This window comes from Phoca vitulina, unplaced genomic scaffold (genome assembly GCF_004348235.1).
Source record: "Phoca vitulina isolate PV1807 unplaced genomic scaffold, GSC_HSeal_1.0 scaffold19, whole genome shotgun sequence".
Classification (NCBI taxonomy): Eukaryota; Metazoa; Chordata; class Mammalia; order Carnivora; family Phocidae; genus Phoca; species Phoca vitulina.
The window spans coordinates 4,108,934-4,134,231 of NW_022589722.1; the positions used below are offsets into that span (position 1 = coordinate 4,108,934).

At 36.0% G+C, this 25,298-nt stretch overlaps 1 protein-coding gene across 6 annotated transcripts in view; it reads right to left on the reverse strand.

Annotated features, from left to right (window-relative positions):
* Positions 1 to 23,969: 23,969 nt before the first annotated feature.
* The window catches only part of KITLG (KIT ligand), an 82,070-nt gene continuing 80,741 nt past the window's right edge, over positions 23,970 to 25,298 (reverse strand). For all 6 annotated transcript variants that reach the window (XM_032416242.1, XM_032416239.1, XM_032416238.1 and 3 more), the window contains one exon: positions 23,970 to 24,658. The gene's annotated coding sequence lies outside the window, so the exon portion shown is untranslated. The remainder of the gene's footprint in view (positions 24,659 to 25,298) is intronic.

A 25,298-nucleotide genomic window follows, 5' to 3' on the forward strand; every position in this document is an offset into this window, starting at 1 on the left:
TTAATTTTTTGAGGAATCTCCATACTATTTTCCAGAGTGGCTGCACCAGTTTGCATTTCCACCCACAGGGCAAGAGGGTTCCCCTTTCTCTGCATCCACGCCAACATCTGTATTTCCTGTGTCATTAATTTTAGCCATTTTGACTGGTGTGAGGTGGTATGTCATTGTGATTTTGCTCTGTATTTCCCTGATGATGAGTGATGTTGAGCATCGTTTCATGTGTCTATTAGCCATCTGTATGTCTTCTTTGGAAAAGTATCTATTAATGTCTTCTGCCCATTTCTAAACTGGATTACTTGTTTTTTGGGTGTTGAGTTCAATAAGTTCTTTATAGATTTTGGATACTAATCCATTGTCAGGTATGTCATTTGCAAATATCTGCTCCCATTATGTAGGCTGCCTTTTGGTTTTGTTGATTATTTGCTTCACTGTGCAGAGCTTTTTATCTTGATGAAGTCCCAATAGTTCATTTTTACTTTTGGTTCCCCTGACTCCAGAGATGTGTCTAGTAAGAAGTTGCTATGGCTGAGGTTAAAGAGGTTGCTCTTGTGTTCTCCTCTAGGATTTTGATGGTTTTCTGTCTCACATTTAGGTCTTTCATCCATTTTGAATTTATTTTTGTGTATGGTGTAAGAAAGTGATCCAGTTTCATTCTTTTGCATGTTGCTGTCAAGGTTTCTCATCACCATTCATTGAAGAGACTTTTTTCCATTGGATATTCTTTCCTGCTTTGCTGAAGATTAGTCAATAGCTGTGGCTCCATTTCTGGGTTTTCTGTTTTGTTCCACTGATCCATGTGTCTGTTTTTGTGCCAGTACCATACTGTCTTGATCATTACAGCTTTATAATATAGCGTGAAATCCAGAATGGGCACGCCTTCAGTTTTGGTATTCTTTTTCAAGGTTCCTTTGACTATTCAGAGACTTTTGTGGTTCCATACAAATTTTAGGATTGTTTGTTCCAGCTCTGTGAAAAATGCTGGTGGTATTTTGATAGGGCTTGCATTAAATGTGTAGATTGCTTTGGAAAGTACAGACATTTTAACAATATTCTGCTAATCCATGAGAATGAAATGTTTTTCCATTTCTTTGTTTCCTTTTCAATTTCTTTCGTAAGTGTTCTATAGTTTTCAGAGTACAGATCTTGTACCTCTTTGGTTAGATTTATTCCTAAGTGTCTTATGGTTTTTGGTGCAAATGTAAGTGGGATCGAATCCTTGATTTCTTTTTCTGCTGCTTCCTTATTTGTGTATATAGAAATGTAACAGATTTCTGCATATTGATTTTATATCCTGCACTTTTGCTGAAATCATGTATTAGTTCTAGCAATTTTTTGGTGGAGTCTTTCAGGTTTCTACATAAAGTATCATGGCATCTGCAAATAGTGAAAGTTTGACTTCTTCCTTGACAATTTGGATGCATTTTATTTCTTTTTGTTGTCCAATTGCTGAAGCTAAGATTTCTAGTAATACGTCGAATAGTAATGGTGAGAGTGGACATCCCTGTCTTGTTCCTGACCATAGGGGAAAGGCTCTCAGTTTTTCCTCATTGAGGATGATATTATCTGTGGGTCTTTTGTACACGGCCATTATGAAGTTGAGGTATGTTCCCTCTATCCCTACTTTGTTGAGGGTTTTTATCAAGCATGGATACTGTATTTTGCCAAATGTTATTTCTCTATCTATTGAGAGGATCATATGGTTCTTACCCTTTCTTTTACTAATGTGGTGTCTCACACTGATTGATTTGCCAATATCAAACAACCCTTGCAACCCAGGAATAAATTCCACTTGATTGTGGTGAATGATTCTTTTTTTTTTTAAGGTTTTATTTAATCATTTGAGAGAGAGTGAGAGAGAGAGCACGAGAGCATGGTGGGAGGCAGAGGGAGAAGCAGACTCCTCGCTGAACAGGGAGCCCGATGTGGGGCTTGATTCCGGGACCCTCATGACCCGAGCCGAAGGCAGACGCTCAACTGACTGAGCCACCCAGGCGCCCCTGTGGTGAATGATTCTTTAATGTACTGTTGGATTTAATTTGCATCCATGTTTATCAGGAATATTGGCCTGTAATACTGCTTTTTAGTGGGGTCTTTGTCTGGTTTTGGAATCAAGGTAATGCTGGCCTTGAAAAATGAGTTTTGAAGTTTTCCTTCCATTTCTACTTTCTGGAACAGTTTGAGAATAGGTAGTAACCCTTCTTAAAATGTTTAATAGAATTCCCCTGGGAAGCCATCTGGCCTTTTGTTTGTTGGGAGATTTTTGATTACTGAATCAATTTCTTTGATGATTGTCTATGTGTTCAAGTTTTCTATTTCTCCCTGTTTCAGTTTTGGTAGTTTATAGGTTTCTAGGAATTTACCCATTTCTTCCAGATGGCCCAATTTGTTGGTATATAATTTTTCATAATATTCTCTTATAATTGTTTGCATTTCTTTGGTGTTGGTTCTGATCTCACCCCTTTCAATTGTGAATTTATTTATTTGGGTCCTTTCTCTTTTCTTTTTGATAAGTCTGGCTAGGGAGTTTATCAGTTTTATTAATTCTTTCAAAGAACCAGCTCTTAGTTTGGTTGATCTGTTCTACTGGGTTTTTCGTTTGTTTGTTTGTTTTTCTATCATTTATTTCTGCTCTAATCTTCATTATTTCCCTTCTTCCGCTGGCTTTAGGCTTCATTTGTTGTTCTTTTTCTAGCTCCTTTAGGTGGAAGGTTAGGTTGTGTATTGGAGATTTTTTTTGCTTCTTGAGGTAAGCCTGTACTGCTATATACTTCCCTCTTAGGACAGCTTTTGCTGCAGCCCAAAGGTCTTGGGCTGTCATGTTTTCATTTTCATTTGCTTCCATGCATTTTTTAAAATTTCTTCTTTAATTTCCTGGCTGACCCTTTCATTCTTTTTTTTTTTTAAGTAACATATAATGTATTATTTGTTTCAGAGGTACAGGTCTGTGATTCATCAGTTTTACACAATTCACAGTGCTCACCATAGCACATACCCCCCCAATGTCCATCACCCAGCCACCCCAGCCCTCCCACCCCCCACCACTCCAGCAACCCTCAGTTTGTTCTTTAGTAGGATGTGCTTTAACCTCTATGGATTAGTGGTCTTTCCAAATTGTTTCTTGTGATTGACTTCAAGTTTCATAGCATTGTGGTCAGAAAATATGCATGGTATGATCTCAATCTATTTGTACTTGTTGAGGCCTGACTTGTGACCTCCTATGCGATCTGTTCTGGAGAATGTCCCATGTGCCCTCGAAAAGAATGCGTATTCTGCTGCCTGAGGATGAAATGTTCTGAATATATCTGTTAAGTCCACCTGGTCCAGTGTATCATTCAAAGCCATTGTTTCCTTGTTGATCTTCTGCTTAGATGATCTGTCCATTGCTGTAAGTGGGGTGTTAAAGTCCACCACTATTATTGTATTGTTATCAATGAGTTTCTTTATATTGGTTATTAATTGGTATATATATATTTGGGTGTTCCCAAGATGGGGGCCTAAAATATTTGCGGTTGTTAGAGCTTCTTGTTGGATAGACCACCTTTATTATGATATAGTGTCCTTCTTCATCTCTTGTTACAGTCTTTGGTTTAAAATCTAGTTTGTCTGATATGAGTATGGCTCCTCTGGCTTTCTTTTTGATGTCCATTAGCATGATAAATGGTTCTCCATCCCCTCACTTTCAATCTGCAGTAGTCTTTAGGTCTAAAATGAGTTGTAAGCAGCATAAAGATGGGTCTTGTTCTTTTTTTTAATCCATTCTGACCCCCTATGTGTTTTGATTGGAGCATTTAGTCCATTTGCATTCAGAGTGATTATTGGTAGGTATGAATTTTGCACCATTGTATTACCTGTAAAGTTGTTGTTTCTGGAGATTTTCTCTGTTTCTTTCTAGTCCTTGTTCCTTTTGGTCTTTCTTTCCCACTCAAGGAGTCCCTTTCAATATTTCTTGTGGGGCTGGTTTAGTGGTCATGAACTCCTTTAGCTTTTGTTCAGCAATTTTTTTTTTTTTTTTTTGAGAGAGCGAGAGAGAGAGAGAGCATGTGAAATGGGGGAGAGGGGTGGCAGAGGGAGTGAGAATTTAAGCTGGCTCCATGCCCAGTGCAGAGCCTGAATATGGGCCTCATGCTCATGACCCTTAGATCATGACCTGAGTGGAAGTCAAGAGTCAGACACTTGACTGACTGAGTCACCCAGGCGCCCCTGTCTGGGAAATTTTTTATCTCTCCTATTTGGAATATCAGCTTTGCTGGATAAAGTATTCTTCATTGCATATTTGTCCGTTTCAGCATGTTGAATATATCATGCCATCTTTTCTGGCTTATCAATTTTCGGTGGATAGATCTGCTAACCTTATTTGTCTTCCCTTGTAAGTTAGGGATTTCTTTTGCCTTGTTGCTTTAGGATTTTTTCCTTATCTCTGTATTTTGCAAATTTACCGTATGTTTTGGTGTTGGCCTGCTTTTATTTATTTGTGCTTCTGGATTTGGATGTCTTTTTCTTTTCCCAGATTAGGGAAGTTTTCAGCTATAATTTACTCAAATAAACCTTCTGCCATTTTTCCCTCTCTCTTCTTTTTCTGGGACTCCTATGATATGAATGTTTTTGTGCTTTATGGAATTGCTGAGTTCCCTAAGTCTACCTTCATGATCCAATATTTTTCTCTCCCTCTTCTTTTCAGCTTCATTATTTTTCCACAATTTAATCTTCTATATCATTTATTCATTCCTGTGTTTCTTCTGTCCTTGAGGTCATTACATCCATTCAGTTTTTCATCTCAGTTTTAGCATTTTTTATTTCAGCCTGACTAGCTTTTAGGTCTTTTATCTCAGTGGTAAAGGACTCCATGGTGTCTTCTCTGCTTCTCACAAGCCCAGCTAGTATCCTTATGATTGTTGCTTTAAATTTGGATCAGACATATTTCTTATATCTCTTTTGGTTAGATCCCTGGCCGTGACCTTTTCTTGTCTTTCTTTTGGGATGAATTCCTCTGTCTTGGTAATTTGTTTAGGTCTCTGTCTTCTTTTGTTTGTTAGGAAAGCCTTGTATGTTTCCTGTTCCTGAGAGTAATGGCTTTATAAAGAAGAGGTCATATACTTCCTTCTCTACAGGAGCATCACAGTGTCCTCAGGGCTCCACACTGGCCATGCTTCGGACCTCTAAAACTCCAGTCTTTGAGCCCCACTGGTTGTAAAAACACACGAATATCAGCCCCTCACATTTTCCTGTCCAATGGCTTTGGGGAAGTGGTTTCCTTGTGCAATCCCCTGTGCACTCCTCTCTCTCTCACCTCTCTCTGTGACCAGGGCTCCCTCCCCACTGCCACACCTGTGATCCATTTCTCCCTCAAACCATATTTCTGCACCTCATATCTTCTGCAGTGTGACCTCTTCTCTCCCTCTAGTTGTGCTGTTTGTTCTGTCAGTCCTCAGATTAATTTCTTAGGTATTCAGGATGATTTGATATTTCTCTGGTTGTGTTCAAGATAAAAGGCAAACCTAGAGTCCTCCTCCTACTCCTTAGCTCCTCCCCCATATATAATTGGTTTTATACAACATCTGACAAGAGGTAAAAAATAATCAGGTACATGAGGAGGTAAGACAATGAGATCAAAATTAAATGAAACATATGACATAATGAAATTATATCATGAATTTTATATTTTTAAATTTCTCATTATGGACAATTTCAAACATACACAAAACTAGAAAAATAGGGGTGACTGGGTGGGTCAGTCAGTTATGCATCTGACTCTTGATTTCATTCAGGTCATGATCTCAAGGTTGTGAGATTGAGCACAGCATGGAGCACCTCTTTCCCTCTGTCCCTCCCCTCCACTTGTGTGCACTCTCTCTCTCTCTCTTAAAAAAAAAAATGACATGATAGAAAGAAAAAGGAACACCTTTCTATGTATATCCCAAGGATAACAATCAACATTAACTCATAAACCCTCTTTTGTTTTATCTATCCAGCTCTACCACCATTGAATTATTCTAAGGAATTGTCATAATTTTTCACCTGTAAGTATGTCAGCATATATCATTAAAAGGTAAAGAATCTTATTTAAAATATGTCACAGACTGAATGTTTATGTCTCCCCAAAATTCATATGTTGAAGCTCTAAATTCCAATGTGATGGTATTTGAGATAAGCACCCTGGGAAGTATTTAGGGGTAAATGTGAGGACATGAGGGTGCTGTATTCATGATGGGATTAGTGCCCTTCTAACAAGAGACACCAGGGAGCTTGTTCTCTCTCCTCCCATACAAACACAGAAAAGAGGATACATGAGCATATAGCAAGATGGCGGCTGTCTACAAGCCAGAAAGAGAGCCTTCTGCAGAATCTCACCACAGTGACAACCCAATCTCAAACTTCCAGTCTCCAGAAATGTGAAAAAATAAATTTGTGTTGTTCAAGCCATCCATTCTATGCTTTTGTTATGGCAACATGAGATGAAGAATATAATATATAATGATAATACCATTATCACTCTATAAGAAGAAAAAAAGCAAGCTTATAACCCATTTTCCAGCCTGAGTTTTAACTTCCTGAATTGCCTCAGAAACTTTTCTTGTTGGATTGTGAGCAATAGGACCCAAAAATTGTTCCCAGGACAGATGTATAAAACAAACATATTCAACGAAGCTTCTCTGGAAAAGCTTCTTTGAAAAGTGTCTTCCTTTTTCCTTTCAAGGGGTATAGATGATAGATAGATAGATGATAGATAGATAGATAGATATAGATATAGATATAGATATAGATATAGATATAGATATAGATAGATATATCACATCTTCTTATCCATTCATCTACTGATGGACATTTGTTTCCATATCTTAATTATTGTAAATAATGCTGCCATAAACACAGGGGTGCATATATCTTTTTGAATTAGTGATTTCATTTTCTTTTGGGTAAATATCCAGTAGTGGAATTACTGGATCATGTGGTATTTCTATATTTTAATTTTTTTGAGGAACCTCATACTGTTTTCCACAGTGGCTGCACCAATTTATATTCCCACCAATAGTGCACAAGGTTTCTCTTTTCTCCACATCCTCATTGACACTTGTTATTTCTTATCTTTCTGATTCTAGCCATTTTGAGAGGTGTAAGGTAATAGCTCATTGTGGTTTTGATTTGCAGTTCCCTGATGGTGAGTGATGTTGAACATCTTTTTATTTGTCTGTTGTCCATCTGTATGTTTTCTTTGGGAAAAAAAATGTCTATGTAGGTACTCTGCCAATTTTTAAATTGGATTATTTTTTTTGTGTGTGTTAAGTTGTGTAAGTTCTTTATATATTTTGGATATTAACTTTTATTGGATATATTGTTTGCAAATACATTCTCCCATTCAATACGTTGTCTTTTTGTTTTGTCAATGGTTTCCTTCATGTGCAAAAGCTTCATATTTTTTGTAGTCCCGATAGTTTATTTTTGCTTTTGCTTCCTGTGCCTGAGGAGACATATCCATAAATACGTTGCTAAGGCCAATGTCTAAAAGATTGCTATGTTGTGTTTTAGGAGTTTTATGGTCTCAGGTCTCAGATTTAGGTCTTTAATCCATTTTGAGTTTATTTTTGTTCATTGTGCAAGAAAGTAGTCTAGTTTCATTCTTTTACATGTAGCTGTTCGCATTTCCCAGCACTGTTTATTGCAAACGCTGTCTTTTCTCCATTGTATATTCTTGCTTTTTTTGTCATAGTTTAATTGACCATATAGATGTGAGTTTATTTCTAGGCCCCCATCCTGTTCCATTGATCTGTGTCTATTTTTTGTTCCACTACCATAATGTTTTGATTACTATAGCTTTGTAGTATATCTTGAAATCAAGGATTTTGATACATCCAACTTTGTTCTTCTTTCTCAAGATGGCTTTGGCTATTCCAGATCTTTTGTGGTTTCATACAAACTTTAGGATTATTTATCCTAGTTCTGTGAAAAATACTATTGGTATTTTGAAAGGGATTGCATTGAATCTGTAGATTACTTTGGGTACTATAGACTTTTTAACAATATTAGTTTTTCCAATCCATGAGCATGGAATATCTTTCTATTTGTTTGTGTCATCTTCAGTTTCTTTCATCAGTGTTTTACAGTTTTCAGAGTGTAAGTCTTTCACCACTTTGGTTATATTTATTCCTAGGTATTTGATTCTTTTTGTTGGAATTGTAAATGGGGTTGTTTTCTTAATTTCTCTTTCTGCTACTTTATTATCATTGTGTAGAAAGGCAACAAATTTCTATATATTTTGTATCTTGCAACTTTATTGAATTCATTTATCAGTTCTAATAGTTTTATGATGGAGTCTTTAGGGTATCATGTCAACTGCAAATAGTCATAGGTTTACTTCATCCTTACCCATTTGGATGCTTTTTATTTCTTTTTCTTCTCTGATTGCTACAGCCAGGACTTCCTGTGTTGAATAAAAGTGGTGAGAGTGGACATCTTTGTTGTGTTTCTGATGTTTGAGGAAAAGCTTTCAGTTTTTCACCATTGAGAATAATGTTAGCTATGGTTTTTTATATATGTCATTTTTTAAGTTTAGGTCTGTTCCCTCTAAACTTACTTTATTGAGAGTTTTTATCAAGAATGGATGTTGTACTTTGTCAAATGCTTTTTCTGCATCTATTTAGATGACCATATTGTTTTTATTCTTCTTCTTGTTAATGTGACTGACTGATTTATGAATATCGAACCACACTTATATCCCTGCAACAAATCCCGCTTGATTGTGGCAAATGTTTTTTTAGTGTATTGTTGTGGATTTGGTTTGCTAATATTTTGTTGAGGATTTTTGCATCTATCTTCATTAGAGGTATTGGCCTGTAGTTTTCTTGTTTATAGTATCTTCGCCTGGTTTTGGTATCAGGGTAATCTGGCCTAGTTGAATGAATTTGGAAGTTTTCCTTCCTTTCCTATTTTTTGGCATAGTTTGAGAAGAATAGGTATTAACTCTTCTTTAGATGTTTGGTAGAATATTTTTGTGAAGCCATCTGGTCCTGGACTTTCGTTCGTTGGGAATTTTTTGATTACCAATTCAATTTAATTACTAGTAATTGGTTTGTTCAAATTTTTTATTTCTTCCTGATTCAGTTTTAGAAGATTGTATGTTTCTAGGGATTTATCCATTTCTTCTAGGTTGTCCAATTTTTAATATAATTTTTTATCATCTCTTATAATTCTTTGTATTTCAGTGGTGTTGGTTGTTATTTCTTCTCCATTTCTGATTTTATTTATTCGAGCCCTCTCTTTTTTTCTTAATAGGTCTGGCTAAAGATTTATAAATTTTGTTTATCTTTTTAAAGAACTAGCTCTTGGTTTCAATGATCTTTATGTTCTCTTTTTAGTCTCTATTTCATTTATTTCTGCTCTAATCTTTAATATTTCCTTCCTTCTACTAACTTTGGGCTTTGTTCTTCTTTTTCTAGCTCCTTTAGGTGTAAGATTAGGTGGTTTATTTGAGATTTTTCTTATGTCCTGATGTTGGCCTGTATCACTCGGTACACATTTCCCTCCTAGAACTGCATTTGCTATATCTCAAAGATTTTGGACTATTGTGTTTTCATTTTCATTAGTCTCCATATACTTTTAAATTTCTTCTTTTACTTCTTTGTTGACTCATTGGCTTATAATAGCATGTTATTTAGCCTCCATGTGTGTCCGTTTCTTTCTTTCTTGGTTTTTTTTTTTTTTTTTTGTAATTGATTTCTAATTTCATACGATTGTGGTCACAAAAAGATACTTGATATGATTTCGATCCTCTTAAATTTATCAAGATTTGTTTTATTATCCTGGAAAATGTTCCATGTGCCCTTGAAAACAATGTATATTCTGCTGTTTTTGGATGGAATGTTCTTTATATGTTTGTTAGGTCCATCTGGTCTAATGTGTTATTCAAAGCCACTGTTTTCTTGTTGATTTTCTGTCTGGATGATCAATTCATTGATGTTAGTGGGGTGTTAAAGTCTCCTACTATTATTTTATCACTGTCAATTTCTCCCTTTACGTCTGTTTTTTTTTTTTTTTTTTATCCCTTTACGTCTGTTAATACTTGCTTTGTATATTTAGGTGTTCCTGTGTTAGATGCATAGATATTTATAATTATTATAATCTTTTGTTAGATTGATCCCTTTATCATTATGTAATGCCTTTCTTTGTCTCTTGCTACAGTCTTTGTTTTAACATCTATTTTGTCTGATACAAGTATCGCTACCCCAGCTTTCTTTTTTTGCTCTGTTTGCATGGTATGTTTTTCTATCCCTTCACTTTCAATCTGTATGTCTTTAGGTCTGAAGTGAGTCTCTTGTAAGCAGCATATGGATGGCTCTTGTTTTTCATCCATGCAGTCACCCCATGTCTTTTGATTGGAGCATTTAGTCCATTTACATTTAAAATAATTATTGATAGGTAGGTACTTAGTGCCATTTTGTTAACTGTTTTGGGTTGTTTTTTTTTTTTAGAAGTAGCTACTTTTTATTGAATTATAATTAGCATACAGTGTTATATTAGTTTCATGTGTACAACATGATGATTCAACAATTTTATACATTACACAGTGCTCATCACAGTAAGTATAGTCACCATCTGTCATCAAACAATGTTATTACAATATTATACACCGTATTCTCTATGCTGTACTTTTTATCCCTGTGACTTATTTTATAACTGGAAGTTTGTACCTCTTAATTCCCTTTTGTAGTTCTTATCTGTTCTTTTCCCTTCTCTTGCTCTCTTCCTTTGTGGTTTGATTGCCTTCATTAGTATTATGCTTTGGATTCCTTTTACTTTTTTTGTGTTTGTATTTATTATAGATTTTTGGTTTGTGGTTACCTTTGGGTTCAAATATAACATCTTACATGTATAAGAGTCTGTATTGAGTTGACAGTCTCTTAAGTTAGAACACATTCTAAAAGCACTAATTTTTTACTTTCCACTTCACGTTTTATGTATTTGATGTCATATTTTACATCTTTTATTTTGTATATCCTTGACTAATTTTTTGTAGATATAGTTGATTTTACTACTTTTGTGTTTTACCTTCTATACTGGCTTTATAAGCGATTAGTACCTTTATATTTGCTTTTACCTGTGAAATTTTTTCCTTTCATAATTTATTCTAGTTATGACCTTTTCTTCTCACTTAAAGAATTCTCTTTAACGTTTCTTGTAAGGCTAGTTTAGTAGTGATAAATTCCTTTGACTTTTGTGTGTCTGGGAAACTCTTTATCACTTCTTCTATTCTGAATGATAACAGTATTCTTGGTTATAAGTTTTTTCTTTTCAGCATTTTGGATATATTATGCCACTTTCTTCTGACCCAAAAAGTTTCTACTAAAAAATCAGCTGATTGGGGCTCCTGGGTGGCTCAGTCATTAAGCGTCTGCCTTCGGCTTACGTCATGATCCCAGGCTCCTGGGATAGAGCCCCACATCGGGCTCCCTGCTCAGCGGGAAGCCTGCTTCTCCCTCTCCCACTCCTCCTGCTTGTGTTTCCGCTCTCACTATCTCTCTCTGTCAAATAAATAAATAAAATCTTTAAAAATATTTAAAAAATCAGCTGATTACCTTAATATGGTTTTCCTTGTATGTAACTGTTTTCTCTTGGTGCCTTTAAAATTCTCTCTTTATTGGGGCACCTGAGTGGCTCAGTTAATTGGGTGTCTGACTCTCAATTTCAGCTCAGGTCATGATCTCAAGGTTGTGGGATTGAGCCCTGTGTTGGGCTCCACACTTGGTGCAAAGTCTGCTTTTCCCTCTCCCTCTGCTCCTCTCCTGGTGCTCTCTAAAATAAATAAATAAAATCTTTTAAAAAGTTCTCTCTCTTTATTATTATTACTCTTTGCCATTTTAATTATTATATATTTTGGTGTGGACCTGCTTGGGTTCATCTTTTTAGGGGCTCTCTGTCCTTGCTGGCCCTGGATGTCTGTTTCTTTTCCCAGATTTGGGATGTTTTCAGCTATTATTCTTCATATAAGTTTTCTGCCTTCTCTCTCTCTTCTCTTTTTGAGATTGCTATAATACAGATGTTATCATACTTGATGATGTCACAGAGCTCCCTAAATGTATTTTCATTTATTATTATTATTTTTTCTTTTTGCTGTTCAGCTTGGTTGCTTTCCATTATCCTATTGTCCAGAATGCTAATTTGTTCTTCTGCATTTTCTAATCTGCTGTTGATTCCCTCTGGTATATTTTTGTTTCAGTTATTGAATTCTTCAGCTCTAACTGGATCTTTTTAAATATTTTCTCTTTTTTGAAGTTCTCAATGAGTTCATCCACTCTTAAGTCCAGTGAGTATCTTTATTACCATTGTTTTGAATTCTTTATCCAGCATACTGTTTATCTCCATTTCATTAACCTATAATGTTTATTTTGTTCATTCTTTTGGGACATATTCTTTTGTATCAACATTTTTTCTCTCTGTGTTTTTTTCTATGTATTAGGTAGGTCAGTTATGTCTCCTGGTCTTGAAAGTAGTGACCTTATGTAGAAGAGGTCGTGTGATGCCCTGTAGCACAATGTCTTCTGGTCAACAGAACCAGGCACTTCAAGGGTTTCCCCTATGTGGGCTGCATGCACCCTCCTGTTGTGGCTGAGCTGTGGTTGCCTTCAGCCCAGTTAGCTGCAGTGATCTCCTTTGCTTGCTGTGGGCACACTGGGCAGGGGTTGCTCCCCGACTTAATTGAGAGACCTCTCTGTGGCCCATTTGGGCTCATTGGTGGGTGGAGCAGGTGCTCACCCTAGTTCTCTGCAATTAGCCTCTCTGTCACAGCAGAAGGTGCACCAAGGCAGGGCTTGCTCCCTGCTAGGCCAACAAGAGGACTAGCTGTAGGAACTAGAGGTGCACTGGTGTGTGGGGTTATCTTCCTGCACCCTCACCAGGGCATGAGTCACTCTGGTGTGGTGCCAGTCATGGCTGGGGCTGCCTGCCAGGTGCAGTGGGTCAGAAGCTGATTTGGAGGGATGCCTGTTGAGGCAGGCAGGTTAGATGCAGTGGGTTCATAGGGGAATACTGGGGCAGGTCACGTGGTTCTAACAGGTTCTGGAGGGTGTTAGCACTGGTTCCAGAAAGTGCCTAGCTATCTTGGTTGGGGAATGGGAAAACAAATGGCTTCCACCAGCACTTTTGTTCCTGGAGAAATCTCCTGCAGATCCTTGCACCTCCAGCAAATGTTCTAAGATTATTCAATGAATCTCCTTCACATATACCCCAGGCGCTTTTCAAACTGCTGCTTCTGAACTGTGTGTCTTGGGCCAAATTATTTAGTGTGCTGACTTTTTAAGGGCAGTGACTCAGTTTTCTACCACCCTCTGGCTCTCCTGGAGTTAAACCTGCTGGTTTTTAAAGCTGTTGGCGTTACGCCCCACTGATTTTTAAAGTTCTCAGAATTAAGCCCCACTGTTTTTCAAAACTAGATGTTATGGGAACTGTATTTCCAGTGCAGGTCCCCAATGCCAGGGGTGCTCATTGTGGGGTCTGATCCTCTTGTTTTTCCATACTCATGATATCCTTCTTGTTTGTGGTCAGTCTTGCCAGGCATTTGGTTCCCAGCTATGTCTCTATCCCTCCTACCCTTTTTGATGTGGCTTCCTCTCTATGATTAGCTGTGAAAGGTCTGTTCTGCCATTCTTCAGGTGGTTTTCAGAGTTAGTTGCATGGATGTAGCTGTGATGTATGTGTGTCCATGGGACAAGGTGAACTCAGGATTCTCCTACTCCACCATCTTCTTAAAACTCCTAGGTTTTTAATAAATAAATATAAAGATTACAGAATCTTTATATCCATTTAATATATTTGAATTAGGAGTTTACAATTTCTCAGTTGTTTTTATGAGCTATTCCAAAACATTTTTCCAGATTGGAGTTAAATAATATGTCTGAGTTTTATCACTTCTTTGTTCTAATGTGTTTTGATTTTTTGAGTTTTTAAAACTATATGTTAGGTGTCCTTAAAAGTCAGAAGTCCTTAAAATGTCATTATTTTCCAAAAGCCTTATGTTGGGGAGACCATCTTGTTACACAAAACCTCTTTAGAACATTTTATAGTATGTTTAAAGAAATGCTTGAAGCTGCTCTGTGAAAGACATTATTAGGAGAATGAAAAGATAAACCACAAACTGTAGCAAATATGTGCAGAACACGTATCTGACATAAGATTTGCATTGAAAATATACAACCTTTTAAAATCCAATAGTAAAGAAACAACCCAATTTAAAAATGGACAAAAGATTTGAAAAGACATCTCACCAAAGCAGATAAACAGATGGCAAGTAAGCTTATGAAAAGATGCTCACCATCATTTGTCATTAGGGAACTACAAATTAAAACAATAATGATACACTATTCCCTATCTATTAGAATGGCTAAAATCCAACAAACTGACAATAAAAATTGTTGGAGAGGATGTGGAGCAGCAGGACTTCTCATTCATAGCTGCTGGGAGTGCAAAGTGGTACAGCCACTTTAGAAGACAGTTTTGTGTTTTTTACAAACCTAAACATAGTTGTACCATATAGCCCAGCAATAATGCTCCTAGGCATTTACCCAACTGATTTGAAAACTTATGTCTCCCCAAAAATAAATGTTTATAGCAGCTTAATTCATAATCACCAAAAAACTGGAAACAACTAAAGATGTTCTTAATAGTAAATGGATAACCAAACTATGACACATCCAGACAATGCAATATTATTTTATGATAAAAAGAAATGAGCTATAAAGCAGTGAAAAATATAGATGAACATTAAATGCATATTGCTAATTGAAAAAAGCTAGTCTGAAAAGACTACATATTGTAGAATTTCAATTATATGACACTCTGGAAAACGTGAAAACTGTAAAGAAAATAAAAAATCAGTGGTTTCTAGAGGTACAGGGGAGGGTAGGAATGTTGAATACATAAAGCACAAGCGATTTTTTAGGGCAATTAAGCAATTCTGTATGTTCTATAATGGTGGGTGTACAACACTACACATTTGTCAAGACCAGTACATTGAGAAGCCTAAAACATGTGTCCTCATATACAGATTTCCTGGTTCTATAAACATAGCAATTTTAGGGGCGCCTGGGTGGCTCAGTCATTAAGCGTCTGCCTTCGGCTCAGGTCATGATCCCAGGGTCCTGGGGTCAAGCCCCGCATCAGGCTCCCTGCTCTGCAGGAGGCCTGCTTCTCCTTCTCCCACTCCCCCTGCTTGTGTTCCCTCTCTCACTGTGTCTCTCTCTGTCAAATAAATAAAATCTTTAAAAAGAAACATAGCAATTTTATTAAATTCTATTGTATTTCCTCATAATTAAGAGGAAAAAAATGTATGGTTTTGTTTATACTTATATTACTGAGCATTTTCTGGTTGGGGAAAGCTACCAAGCCTTGACCAGGCATTAATGAAACCTGGTTCTTCCACTTATAATTTTACACATCAGGTGATTGTGATGATTGTGAGAATTTTCCACAAACTGGCTTCTGCCTCCATTCATTTCAAACCTTGTTCCTCATCCATCACCCACATACTTCTGGTACCAGGTTCATAAGACACATTTACTAGGGCATCCTGATACAGCCTCTGCTCACACAATTTTGGGTCATGGTATCCTAGTGAATTGGTACAGTGGTCAGTGGGAGTGTTTCTAGAAGCCATTCCCACACCAGAACACTAATACCTTAAGGATAAATGGAAGTGGCTGCAAATTTTACAACAATATATTACTACATGAATACATTGCTAGCTCCTTCCTATGATGTATAAAAGACCTACAATGTGTGAGGACCAGAAATTTAAGTTTCTTTAGCTTCACAGAAACTCAGCCTCCAGGTGTTAGGAGCCTTTGGAAGTCTCTTTTATTTATTTAATTTTTTTTTTTCAATTTTCAAGGTAAAATAGCAATCAAGATTATGAGCTAAGAGTGAGAATGGGGAATGCAGTGGGGGGTTTGGGAGACAAAATAATGTATAAAATAGCTATGAGAATGAAAAAGCAAAAAAGACTAGAGAAGAGCAATAGACTAGAAATATAATTGTTGGAGCAGCATTAAGACCTACTTGACAGGAAGGAATCTATAGAGAAACTAGTAGGCATGATAGTGTATTGTATACCAGTCATGTTTAGCCATACAAGCACAGATAAAGAGTGGATGGAGAACTGTATTTGAGCAGGGTGTCATTTACCAGGCAAATATTAGGAACTGAGAGGGATCAAGAAGAAAGTATATGCAAGAGAATGATTATAATGTTGGACGGTGGATTTTAACCCATTTAAGGAGAGAGGACATCAAAGATTAACAGTTAGTGGAAAATGGTAGAATCATAAATTGACAGGCCCACTGGATCAAAGGGAGTAAATTGGAAAGATACAAAGTGATGGTCAGAGATGGAATATATGGAATTGAGATATGAATGCGTTACACTTAATGGAAATGATAAAGTCTATAGGAACACCATCAGACTAAGTGGCTAGGGTGGTGTTGAGAACTGGTTCATTAGGAGAAAAGTTCAAGGACCTGAAAAGACAAGATGTTGAAAGGATCACTTATGTGCATATCAAAATCCCAAGAATTAAGACCAGAATATAAATGAATTGAGTGACAGTGAACCCAGGCCTAACACCATCAAGAAATGAGGGAGTGGAACCTGGGAGTTATACATGGAAGCAACAGTGAGTGGCAGTGGATATATAGTCTAATAATATGAGATTGAAATCTGGGAGGGCTTAGGGAGGAGAAAATAAAACAGAAGCAGTAATGAAGAGCAGAGTACCCACTTCTGGACCCAGTGACAGTTATGGAGGAAAAACAGCCACTAACTGAGAGGGCTGAAGAGGTAGATATATCCTCAGAAGAGATCCTCATTTTGAGTAAGATGATGAAGGAAAAGTTCTGAAAGTACATTGGATTTTGCTAAGTATGGACTGAAATTCCAAAGGGCACACATTTTATTACAATCTCAATGTCCATCTATAATTTCCTGGCCCTAATGGCACAGTGGATAAAGGCTTATCTGGGCTGATCCAGAGTGTTACACATTCTTCTAATAAATGGAAAAGGTAAGGTTAGAGAATAGTATTATACATATTATATTTATATACACATATACATACATAGACACATATACATATATGATTTGCTCATGCCAAAAAGTTCTGGAAGTTAACACAAAGTAGTTAGTGGTGTTGATCTCTGGGGGAACAAAAATTCAATGTTAAAGGGAGACTTTTGCCATTATTTTATACCCTGCTGTAGTGCAATACTGAAATGTACAATGATGTGAGACAATTGACATGTGAATACTTACTGACTCTTTAATATTAAGGAATTGTTCATTTTTCTTTGGTGTGACAAGTGTACTATGGTTATGTTTTAAAAAGTTATAATTTATAAATACACACATAAATATTTACAGGTCAAATATTTTTAGGTATTGACCTACAAATAATATGAAAAGGGGAGTGGAGAAGGAGTATAGATAGGAGACTTAGATAAAACAAAATCATTCAGTAGTGGAGTCAAGTTGAAGCTAAGTTATGCTTATATGGGGTTTCATTATACTACTCTGCCCACTATTATATATATTTCAAAGTTTTCATAATAAAACATTATAGAAAATAACTTATCATACATTAGGTAATATCTGTTCAGTTCAAATTTTGTTTCAATTACACACCTTATTATTTGTATTAAATTTGGGGAATACAGCTGTATAAATATTCATGGTCCTATACCTCACATTGGTCATGGCTTAAAGGGGAAAGAAATCAATTACTAATCCCCCCCCCCAAAAAAATTATGAGATGGGCCAAGGAGGGCCTCGTAAGCCATGGTAAGGCCTTTGGGTTTTCTTCTGAAAATAACGAGAAACCATTTAGGTGTTTTAACAAGAGAAAAATAACATCACATGTCTCCATATTATTCGCTCTAACTTAAGGAACTGATTGAAAAAGGGTTAGTGATGTGTGATCAGTTAGAAGATTATAGTTGTCTAGGCTTATATTGGTAAAAGTTTGCAGCATAAACATTGAGCAGAGGAGGCAGAAACAGCAAAGTTGAAAAGAAATGGGTGAATAAATATTGTGTTATAAAGCTAGCGGATGTGGTCTCAAGAGTCAAAAACCAAACAGAGGTTAAGCAAGATAACAATTTATTGCCTAAATCACATGAGCCACCATGGTGTTTGATCTTGCCATTCTTCTTCTCAGAAACACGCAATGGGAATTTTCCCATGGCCCCTAAGAATATCTACGCTCAGGGCGCCTGGGTGGCTCAGTTGTTTAAGCGACAGCCTTCGCTCAAGTCAGATCTCAGAGTCCTGGGATGGAGCCCCGCATGGGGCTCCCTGCTCAGCAGAAAGCCTGCTTCTCCCTCTGCCTCTCTGCCCGCTTGTGCTCGCTCTCTCTCAAATAAATAAAAATCTTAAAAAAAAAAAAAAAAATCTACCCTTCTTGTGGCATTCAAGAAGGCTGTGCTCTCTTCTCTCTCTATCTCTTTTTGTATTATATGCTCAGAGCACGTTGGTTTGTTCCGATAGAATAAGCTAAGAAATTTTATTGCTTCTTGCTTTGGAAAGTGTTGCTCAAACTGGGTATAATTCTCCCGTCAAAATTTCTCTCACCCTTGTAAGTCTTAGCCCAAATACCAACTCCTTCATAATCTCACCTAGTCTATATCCATTTCTCCTTCTTGCATGCTTTAAGGACATGCTCTAAGCTTTGCACTTAGGTAATTACTTCAGTGTGGTTTTATGCATAGTACAGTGGTTTTCTTATCTTTTCCCCATTAGAAACCTCTTGAGATCAGTGTTAACAATAGGTCAGGTAATCAAAGACAATTTTAGTAACCAGTGAATATTTATTGAATTAAAATGATTTATCTCATGTCCATATGACAACAAAATCTAGATTAATGAATTTCTATAGAAAAATTTGATTTTAGCTTAATTGCTCAACCATTTTTTTTTTTTAAAGATTTATTTATTTGAGAGAGCAAGAATGAGAGAGAGAGAGTACATGACGGGGGGAGGGTTAGAGGGAGAAGCAGGCTCCTTGCTGAGCAGGGAGCCCGATGCGCGACTCGATCCAGGGACTCCAGGATCATGACCTGAGCTGAAGGCAGTCGCTTAACCAACTGAGCCACCCAGGCGCCCCACCATTTTTTTTTAAAGATTTATTTATTTTAGAGAGCAGGAGCATGAGGGGGAGGGAGAGAAAATCTCAAGCAGACTCCTTGCTGAGCGTGGGCTCAATTTCACGACCTGAGCTGAAACCAAGAGTCAGATATCCTGCCGATTGCGCCAGCCAGGGGCCCCCTCAACCATGTTTTAAATATGTGTGATAATCTTGAGATATCAAATGACAGGGCAAACTTCTGAGAGTGCATAAAATTCTTTATTTAGAACAATAAAGTATATGTATATATAATGTAATTTCAAATTCAACCTGTATAAAAAGGGGTCAGGACATATACCTAGTTTAAAAAGTACACATATAGTATATACACATACACATCACATTTTACAACCTTTTTTATTTAATTACACTTCAGTCATAATAAACTAGAATAGTGTTGACATACATTTACATTACAATATGCAAACTCCAATCTATGACTGAACTAGCAATATATCTATGCATCCATCTAAATGTCTGAATACTTTTCAAGTCCATCAATTTAAAAAATAGTGACAAGTGGACACTATAATCACACATTAATCCTTAGAATATAGAATAGGATATTCTTATTGAAAGTTCTTGAGTCTTATAACTGAGAAATCAAGTAATTGAAAATACTATGGTTTTTAGGTTAAACAATTATCTTAATTTTATTTTTAAAAATAACATCATAAGGATGTAGTTGGAGATGGCAGTTATAAATTTACAGTGCTTAGGAAACATTTTAGGATTATGAATATCTACTTTAATATAAATTACTTCTAAAACATCTTTTAGGAAATTAAAGTACCATTATTTTATCTGTAACAAAGGCATTTCCAGACTTGTTAATGGAAAGCAGCAACACCATAAACCGTGTGATCAAACACCATAAATTACTAGAATTTCAATTTGAATGTTTATATTTTAATGCCAATTTCACAAAATAATACTGTTTCAAAGACAAGCTGGCTTAATTAAAATTCTTATCCCACTTTCTAATTTTAATATGTAATTTATGGATGACCCCTTTCCAAATGGATTATAAATTATCTTTTGGCACTCAAAAACTTTGAGCATCTTACATTTTATGCTCTAAGCTTTTAATAAAATGAAAGCATTTAAATAAGCTTAATTTGGTGCATTTCCAAAAGTTACACATATCTTATAGTATCTCTTTCTAAAATGTACTTGTGGTTTTCATTCTTCAGAGGCGATCCAAAAATGTTTACTTAAGCAAAGGAAAAAGCCATCTCTTGTGTAAATGGTTATCCAATTCACCCTACATGAGATTTAATTTTACTTTTACTAACGGATCCTATTTACATTACAAACAAGAACAGCAATGACTTTTTATGTTCAAATTGCTTATTCACAGAGATCAGAGTTCAATATTTTATATGGAATAATTTCAGATCTATTTTATTGTGTTTGTCAGTCATATATCAATAGGTTTCACACCTAAGGAGATGTGACCTCCAACTTCACCATAAAGGTGAATAAAAAATTGAGATCCAAAGAGAGGAAGTGACTTACCAATATTAGTTAACAGCAGAGTGGAGGCTTCTGACAATTTTCCCCCACATCCACCTTGCTATGCCAAACTGTCTTTTTGAAAAATATTTCTTAAAGAATAGGTGGGAATGGGAATGGCTAAATGCCTCATGTTGGAATTACATTTTGAAACCAAAACCTAGCTGCACAAAAACATTAAGAGATATCAATGAATTCTGAATGGATTTTTCTGTTACTTTCAAACCTCAGTTGAATTAGAATACCAAAATATGCCACAGAGTTTCCCCAAAGTACTTTAATACTCAATTAAATGTGTTTAATTCTTACTAAAAGCAAACATTGCATTATAAACACATACTTTCTCATACATTTTCATTCTTCACATACTTAATCCTTTTTAAAGAGAATAGGGTACTTATTCTATTATCATATTGAAAAAAATCAATTTGTCTCTGACTCATTAAAAAGTGGCAGTGTGGTAAGCACATAAGATTATAACACAAAATCCAGCAACACTTCAGTATCACTGAGCAGGCACCATTTATCACAGAGCCAGTTTCTTTATAGGCTTGTGTTCTACCAAAGACGTGCAAAGCTTTTAGTATAATTTAGAATCTGCAGACTTCTGAGATCATTTTAAAAGGTAATTTTGAAATGTTACACAAGATAACTATCAGATACATGGCACCAATTGAAAAGGTGATTTCATGGTTTATAGTATCATTTGTGAGTTTTCCATGATTTCTAAAGGATATTTAGGACACATATTGGATAAAATAAAGCAAAGATATATATATCTATATATATCTATATCTATTTATCTCAAAGCAGATATGACAATTCCCAAGCACCTAGCATCCAAAATAATGTTCAGCCTTTTTCTACTGTTCATGCATTTTATCGAACTTTAGTGTTTTAAAAATTGGTAATTCACATAACTCTCAATGAACCAATACATTTAATTAGGCAGAATATATTGCCCCTCACCTATTATGCCATATTTCATAACTTGCTGAATTTGTTTCTTTAACTCTATTGATTAGAACCATGTCCTTGAGTGTTAAAACCCAGCTCCTAGCTTTGAGAACAAAAGTGCATTTATTGTACTCTCAAGCTCATTAAACAGCATTTTCTCATGCCTAAGAGAATCGAAACCATTGGTGAAATAAATCAAATTATTAAATTGAGAAGTATCAATCTTCTCAATCTACACCTGACCTGCACACATAACTCATACTAATTTATATCTATTTTCCTCAAAACAATGTCACACACTAAGACAGGTCCTTTCAGCAATTAAACTGACCTCTGATTTTATTACTAGTCGATTGTATCAGGGGATATTTAAGGGCCTGAATAAGTCAATGCAGCTTCCCAAAGCACCTGGGTTGTATCTTAGAGAAATGACTACCTTTTAAGGAACCCCAGCACTTTAGAGAAAGAAGGATCATAGAAATCATCTGGGCTCTTTGGTACAAAAAAAGAGCAAAGGCCACTTCACTCGAGTTTTATTTGGATCTGCTTTGAACATAATCTAAAATCCAACTATGCTAGAAATTCTTGGACTTTTGAAATCAAAGGAAAGCTCACAGTTTTTCATGCCCTCCCTTTTTTTTAAATCACGACACTGAAAATTGTCATCTGAGGGGGTAGAGCATAACAATAATGTTATAACAAGAATTAAGTTATAATAGAAAGCTTTGGGTTCCTTTATGTATGTGTTCATGATATAGTAAAAGAATCTTCATCAAAATAAACCACAAGAAATCATTTTAGTCAGATGTTTCTTTGCCTATAAAAAAATTGGTAATGGAAATTCACATAATGTCTTAACAAGTTTTAGTTTAAAAGCATGATGTCCATCTTGGGAATTCTTACCAAATTCACTCTTAATAGGACAAACGCAGTTACACATTTTAAATAGCAAACTGACATGCATAACTACATAAAGCTCGCTATTTTTAATTCATAAACATTAATGAATATACAGTGCCTGATTTTAAATAAATGGATCCTTTAAACTGATAATGGTGATTATACGAGAAATAACTAAAATTTCCTGATTCCTTGCTGCCTTATAAAAGCCAAGTAACCTAGTTTTCAATACCCATATTACCATGTGGGTGTGGTTTTCTAATTTTAGATACTAAATATCATTTATTTTTACTTTCTCTCATGATGTAAATTGAAAATGGGACCGACATATATTCAGCAATTTCTCTTAAGTCCCTTTACATAACTCTGTAGTAGTTTTAGAATATAACCATTTCATAATATATTTTGGAAGCACAATTTATACACCCTTACAGTGGCAGGGGAAAAGGGTGTCGAATGTGCTCCTCAGTGACTGTCTTGCTGTTCAGTGTTCATAGCTTTGGGCCATAAGTCTTTTGGAAAGTCTCCTCTCTGCAAAGGCATCAATATTTTGGGTTTTTTTTTGGGGGGGGGGCTTATTATCTTTTTTTACCTTTTTATTCAACTTAAACTAAAAAACAAAAAACCTAGTTCATCCATTTATTCCCCCACCCCATCCTTTGCAACCACCAATCTTTCCTTTGTATCTGTGAGCTTGGTATTTTTAATTTTTTTTAGATTCCACATATAAGAGAGATCATATGGTATTTGTTGTTCTGACTTATTTCACTCAGGATAATGCCCTCAAGATCCATTCATATTGTCACAAATGGCAAGATTTCATTTTTAGAGCTGAATGATAATCCAGTGTGTGTGTGTGTGTGTGTGTGTGTGTGTGTGTGTGTACATATACCACATCTTCTTTATCCATTCATCCATTGATGGACACTTACATTGTTTCCATATCTTGGTTACTATAAATAATGCAAAGAACATAGGATTTATACTTCTTTTAGAATTAGTGTTTTCATTTTCCTTGGATAAATACTCAGAAGTAGAATTCCTGGACAATATGGCAGTTCTATTTTAACTTTTTTGAGAACTCAAAATTTTCCATAGTGACTACACCAATATACATTCCCACCAACAGTGCACAAGGGTTCCCTTTTCTCCACATCCTCACCAATACTTATTTCTTGTCTTTTTGATTTTAGCCATTCTGACAGTGTGAGGTGATATCTCATTGTGGTTTTGATTTGCATTGCTCTGGTGATTGATGTTGAGCATCTTCTCATCTGTAGGTCTTCTTTGGAAAAATGTCTATTCAGATCTTCTGCCCATTTTTAAATTAGATGTTTTTTTTTCTATTGAGTTGTATGAGTTCTTTGTAGATTTTAGATATTAGCCCCTTATCAGATATATGATTTGAAATCATTTTCTCCCATTCAGTAGGTTGTTTTTCATTTTGTTGATGACATCATTGTTCTAATTCAATACTGGCTCCCAGGCATGATTAGATCCAGCTAACCATGTCCATTTGTCTAGTGGGATATAGGTTTATGTTGAGAAGAGACTGAGATCAGACCCAGACCATTAATTAGCATCTACAAGGCTGACATGTCGCCCTACTCCAATTATTTTGTTTCCACTGCTTTCTGTACGTAGAGTTGCTGATGCTACTGAGTTTTTGTTTTTAAAATTTTTTCTAGATCCCTTTGAGAAAAATTAATTATTACCCCCCACTATTCAGGATGAAATCTACTTGCAGAGACCAAGATAACTATGAACTGCAGGTTGTAACTGAAAATAAAGCTATGTGGCTTTTCAGCAATTAGACATTTCTGGAGGCATGCAAAATGGTGCATGCAGTCTGGGACACGTGCTTTCTCTCCCAACATCAGTTGCAAGTTCTAAATGAGACCACAAGTCCCCCAGGTCCTTAAAATAGAGTCCTGCTCCATGCAAGTTCTTCTTTATAGATGATTAATTCAGTGCCAGTTTCACAGTAAAACACTTTGTTCCAATTCGTGAATCATCCATATAGAGTCATGGGTAGCAAGAACAGATAAAAATGCAGTCTGTCACTCCAGACAGATAATGAATTTGTTTAAAGCTGCTTCATTTATGAAGCAAACATGAACTGTTACCCGCCTAGAGAGGAAAGAAAAGAGAGAGGTTATGGTGTATCTGCTTTCTGCTCTTTTCATTCTCGATAGCTGAATTCATAGGACTACAGATTGAGTAATAGACTTAAAATAAACACTTCACTTACACAGCCTAAAAGAACTTGACAAATCTTTTCCTAGATGCAATGGCTAGTCACTCCCTCTCTGATCTTTCTGGTAATATTTAACATTATCTGAAATGATCTTACTGTTTGAGTCTCTCCTCCCATTAGAATGTATGCTCCATGAGGACACAGCTTTGTCCACCTTTTTTTTTTGAAGATTTTATTTATTTATTTATTTATTTATTTATTTATTTATTTATTTATTTATTTAGAGAGCGAGCAGGGGGGAGGGGCAGAGGGAGAAGCATACTGCCGGCTGAGCAGGGAGCCCTATGTGGGGCTCCATCCCAGGACCCCAGGATCATGAACTAAGCCTAAGGCAGACACTTAACTGACTGAGCCACCCAGGCACTCCTTTTATCTTTTTTACTGCTGAACTCCAACACCTAGAACAGTGCCTGACACAAAGGAGATACTCAGTAAATATTCCTTGAACATAAGGATGGATGAATGCATACGGTGGCTTTCACACCCGTTTGCATACCACAGATTGTTTCCATT